This window comes from Hyalella azteca, unplaced genomic scaffold (assembly GCF_000764305.2).
Source record: "Hyalella azteca isolate HAZT.00-mixed unplaced genomic scaffold, Hazt_2.0.2 contig5521, whole genome shotgun sequence".
NCBI classification, from domain to species: Eukaryota; Metazoa; Arthropoda; class Malacostraca; order Amphipoda; family Hyalellidae; genus Hyalella; species Hyalella azteca.
Window position 1 is genome coordinate 24,706 of NW_025935709.1, and position 6,000 is coordinate 30,705.

Genomic DNA, 6,000 nt, shown 5'->3' on the forward strand with positions numbered 1-6,000 from the left:
TCGAGTATGGCAGACTCGAGCATCGACCCACGCTCTTTCAAAGACTCTCAACTTGCATTGCACCACGAGACTCTGCCTGGGAGACACAGCATAGACCACTATCAACCTACTATGCCTCCGAAATCCTTTCCCTTAGCCATTGGCTTCCTTAGAGGCCAACAGCGAGAGTTTAAGCGTCGGGACAGAGTCGAGATCGAGTATGGCAGACTCGGGCATCGGCCCACGCCCTTGCGAAGACTCTCAACTTGCATGGCACCACGAGACTCGGCCAACTATCCATTCGCACCCAAAGACTCCCTGTCGCGGCACTTTACGTTCAGCAACGCCACAAAAGGGCAACCCCCCCTTGTAATATAAAAGGGAGATCGGGTGGAGTTTGTGTACTCAAGCCTCAGGCGCCCACCAACCTGGATTCAAGCTGCTGGGCACTTAGCATATAGCGGCAAAGGCGTCCCAACAGATTCAATACCTTTGCCGCCTCATAACTGCGTATACTGGGGCTAATCACTCGAGCACAATAATGCCAGATGCTCTGCAATTAAGCCCACAGTAGAGAAAGTCGTAAGCCAGGCCACACACAAATGCTTGGTAATAGAAACCATCAGACCGAGCAGAACAAGGGTGTTACTTTCAAGCCGCACGCCTCAGCACAAGAGGACGCATGACACGGGACTGGCAGGTCACTGCAAAGAGTCCGATCGTAGGCTCCGTGAGAAGCTTCGGAGCAGACCAAGGACCATGCCAACTGTCCATTCACAGCCAAGACTCTCTTATGGCATTCTCTCCTGACAAGGACTGGGGACCATGGGCGACACGAGAGTCTCTTCTCCAATGTCACCAGGCACAAGCGTGTGCGACACAATTCTTGCGACAAGCTTTCGCTAGTGACAAGGAGCAGCCAGATTACGAGAACTCTCGAGCGCCGCACACCTTCCACCACACACACAAAAGGTGCAGCGTGCGCTCATCCTTTGCCTTGTGTGCGAGGGTAACTCACACGGTGCAGACCACGTTTGGGTAGCATTGCACATGTGCTGGAACGATTTCAGGCTTAAGAGGCGTTCGGCCCTACTCAACAACGAGCGACGAGCGTAGCCTGGAACCAACGCTCGATCGAGCAAATGTCTGTACCCAGCTTAAGTTCTGCGTTCAGCATGAACAATGTGCGACGCTCTGTGCTCAGTGTGGTGAATGGGATATGCACGACACCCATCCACGCACACAAAAGATTTTTGATACCTCTTCAAGCACCGGGGCGTGTGCGCGAGAACCTGTCTCCCACACGCGCAGAAGCATATGCCAGCCTGAGAGTCCAACAGCTTAAGCACGACAGCAACTGGACTCTAGTGTGCAGTGAATGGGATAAGCATGACACCCGTCCACGTTTGCACAAGCTTTTTGATACCTCTTGAAATCCGCGGTGGAAGACAAGTCCCACAAGCAGACGTGTTTGCATGCTGCCTGAGAGCCCATCAGCTTAAGCACGACCACTGATGGACTCTAGTGCGTGGTGAATGGCATATGCACGACACCCATCCACGCAAGCACTTGCCACCTGACAGCAAGCGTGTGCTCACTTTCTCAGCACAAGAGAAAGTGGAACACAAACTTGTGTCCGCGGCAAACCCGGTGCTACTGTGGGATTTCCCGGGACTTAATGCGGCCAATGCCTCCCACTGTAGCATAGCTGGCCTTGATCGCGACCTTAAACTATTTGTGCAAAGGAAAACTTCAAGGGACCGCATAAGAAATTGAGATGTCTCACACTGTTACCCTACACAGGGAAAATCGTATGCATTCCGTTTGATTGCAGTCCACACAACAAAAGGCTTGGAAATATATTACATTAGGCCAGTGAGAGCAAGGGCGTTACTTTCATACAGCGCGGACTGGCAGGTCACTGCAAAAAGTCCGATCCTAGGCTCCATGGGAAGCTTCGGAGCAGACCAAGGACCAATGCCAACTGTCCATTTCACACCCAAGACTCTCTTGTGGCATTCTCTCCTGATAAGAACTGGGGACCATAGACAGGCGAAACGAGTCTCTTCTCCAATGTCATCAGGCACAAGCGGGTGCGACACAGGTCTCGCGACAAGCGTTCGCTAGTGACAAGGAGCAGCCAGATTACAAGAACTCTCGAGCGCCATTCATCCTTCGCCTTAGATGAGCGTGGGTAACTCACACGGTGCAGACCGCGTTTGGGTAGCGTTGCACTTGTGCTGGAACGATTTCAGGCTTAAGAGGCGTTCAGCCCTACTCTGCAACGAGCGTAGTCTGGAACCAACGCTCGATCGAGCGGGTCCGGGACCATTGGCTCGGTCGTGACGTTCCTCTCATACCGGCCACGACTTCCATAGCAACACCCAGGGTCCGATCGTCGTACCCGCGGGCAACTGGGCAAACGACGATCGTCCCCAGAGACCGCAATGGGTACAAACCTGTCTCGCGACGGTCTAAGAGCAACTCCCGCCACAACTTAATGATTGGAAGAGCCGACATCGAAAGAAAGCGACGTCGCTAAGGACGCTTGGTCGCCACATGCCAGTTATCCCTGTGGTAGCTTATGTGCTACCTCTTGCTGAAAGCTTTCAGAACCAACAAGAGGATGAGGCTACCGGCCTGAATCTTTCCTCGGCAAGCGAGTTGGCAATAAAACGACAGAGAGTAGTGGTATCTCACGTGCCGGTAAGCGGCAACTTGCCTCCCACTTATGCTGCACCTCCAATTGTTCCAAAGCAAATTCAGGCTGAAGTCAAGCTCAACAGGGTCTACTATCTCCGCTGCGTTCGTGCAAGCCCGTGTACTTGCTCATTACAGTTTCGCTTTTTTGCCTGTGAAAAATTCAGGACATGAACGAGGCATTTGGCTACCACAAGAGCTCCGCAGTTACACACGTTGGCGCCACGAGTATCTTCATGTTGACAATCGGGCACTTAGACATGCGCGAGCGCTGCATTTAACTGCAAAGCTTAGCATTAAGAGAGCCTTGCGTACACGACCCTTTACCCGCATCCATTAGAATTTCTTCCCTTTGACATTCTGTGGATGAACTTGGGATTTCGTGTGACTAGCGCCACGAGACGAGGCACAAGGAACCAGCTCCATGTCGCCAAGCTCGCTCGCATCAGGCGGAGAGAGGGCATGTCAGGCATTGGTAGTTCTGAGAGCCATCATCCAAAGTCCTTGGGCCCTACGCTAGAGGTGCTGCAATTGCACGCGCAGCGCAATATGTGAGAAGACACCGCGAGCCAGGAGAGAACGCTCGTTGGGAACCGCCCCGTTAGGAGCGAGAACCACGACGAACGAATCAAACCATAACAACACGAGCTTCCACACACGCAACTAACGCGCACTTGACCTTCGGCGCCGCCCGTCCCACACACGCAGACACTGCCTGACTTGAAACAATCGCAAAATTTCATTAAACGAATAATACTTATGATTTTGATGACATCAATTATGATTAATATAAGTAATTTTGATCATGAACTTCATTTGCTCTAATTTTTTCATGCATTTTAACCCATTTTGTATTTGAACAATGACTACACATAAAGAATAAGAATTACAAGATGTTCATTGGTGAGCCGTCCAAAATGATCTTGAGATGATACTCCGTCATCACTTGTGTCATGGGCTTATCAGAATAAAATTATCAATTTCGCGTAATTGTGGATGACTATTCGACCTTGCAGTATTACCGTCGGGATATTATCTCAAGAACGTAAATGCTGAATTTAAAATTTGTTTTCGGGGACAGAAGTATATTTTCACTCTATTGTTGAAATCAGAAATCGACGCGAATTCAATTTTGGAGTTATCATCTAACTAAAGAGATTGAAGCAAGTGGTGACTTACAGTGATATCAAAACAGTATTGTTTTTTTAATTATGTAGACCGGAGCTCATATAACGAATTAACTAACACTGCATTCTTCTCTATGTTTGTCAGTTGAATCAGCGATGCAGACTATCACAGCGATAATGATCGTATGTGAAGGTGAGATGGTGGAAGCTTCACGCGTACATTGAATCATTCATTATATGTTTATACGTGATTTAAAATTGTTCGTGATCAGTAAGTTAGTGTTCATTTTCTGGAACACTTTTTACATGTATGACAATAGTAGCAAAAAACGGACTTCAGTTCAGTGAAACATATCTGACATGGTCTTCATGTATCATTGTGTTACGATGCTCGGTGGTACTCCAAACAGCCGCTATATAAAGATGAATATGTCTACAACCAATCGAAAGTTCGGAGATCTCTATATTTAATACGAAGTAAATATAACGCTTAGCGCACGATCGTATAATAATGCTTTATTCATTTGATATTCGTCATCATGATAATTAATCATTAGCCTAGGAAGCAATAATATCCTGTCTAATATTTGATTAATGGGAACTGTGGTCTACATGCATAAGGCGCATGCGACATGATTTATTTTTTGAGAATTTGTAAAATCTCATAATCAGAAGGCTAAATTATATAGAAGCTGCATTATTAGAAGGTTGAACTTTTTTAGGGCTAAATTTTCTTGGAACGCAGCCGTGCACCACCAAATTTGCGCACCAATCAGCCCTGAAAGGAACGCATAGAATATTTCCAAATGATCACCAATCAGCCGCGGATTAAGCCATCCGTCAGTGACCAGCCCATGACATCATTTTGCTTTAAATATTAGGAGCTTTACGCCTCTTTTTTCTGAAGCGAATAGCCCAGAGTGTAATGACCGTCCACCACTGAACGTGCAGCGAATCATCACTTCATACCCTGACTTTAGCTCGAACTGTAAACAGCGGACAATGGACTGCGATCAATCAGCACAGCTTGCCAACGGAACAGCATGAATCTCGAAGTGCACCACTTGACGGTCACAATGGTAGCTCACAGTATCTAGGGTTAGGTTTCGGATAGCATGGTCCTGTTCCAAAATTTATCAACCTAGGACGAGTGGCTGTTCGACCGTGGGCTGATTTGACACACGGGACAGATACGGACGGGTCAATTGCGGGCATCATTTTCACTGCAAGGCTCCGGCGCGCTCCGTCCGGTGGTGTAGAATTTTTTCGCGTACTGGCAGACGATGCTGGGCCATACTATGTACGTTAGGCTATTTTCCTGTGGGCTGATTGATCTAATTCAGGGGATGTGATCTGTCTGGTGTTTTCACAAAAAAGAACACGCAATAAAAAACTAAATTTTTATTCCGGTTCCTCCTCCCTACGCTTCTTGAATCCTTACGATTTAACAAATATTTCAAATCCAGTTAATATCGCAAGACAATATGTATTTTTCAGACACGCTTGAAAATGTCTCTTATGAACTTTAAGCAAATTCTCTAATAAAATGTCGCAATTCCATATTAGGCATAAAATAATTATAATTTACTTTGAATTTAAAACATAATTTTCTCAAAACATTCGCGATACTCTATCCCGCTCAACCTCAGTTATATCCCATAGGCTTTAGAATGTTGTCCCACGCCTGCTATAAATTGATGTGTCGGTTGAGCACATTTTAGAAAGTGCATTAATAAAAATCTTGTTTTGCATAGAAATGATCATGTAAAATTATTCTTTATATGAGACTCTATCCTATGCAAAGACAAAATCTTTAAAGGGTTGACGAGGCTCGCCTTAGTGCACACTATTTTAGCCTATATTGGCTGAATTTAAATTCTTGCATGTATCATTATAACATCAGAATCACGTTAAACATAATAACTTGACAACATGAACAAATGGTGACTGAATGCGATTAGTATTTAAGAAAGTGAGAAATTTTATGATGAATAAATACGTAATTGTATTAAATAATGAAATGTAGCTTCTCTTTCCCTCAGTTTAGAAAAGTTTCCTCTCAGCCGACACTGGAAGTTGTGGAAAAAAGAGGCTGATGTGCGACTCTAACAAAGTAATTTTTGAAAAGATGTACCCACAGAGGAAGACGCATTAATCTACTTAGATACGGACCTTGTGTTCTTGCGGCCGATAG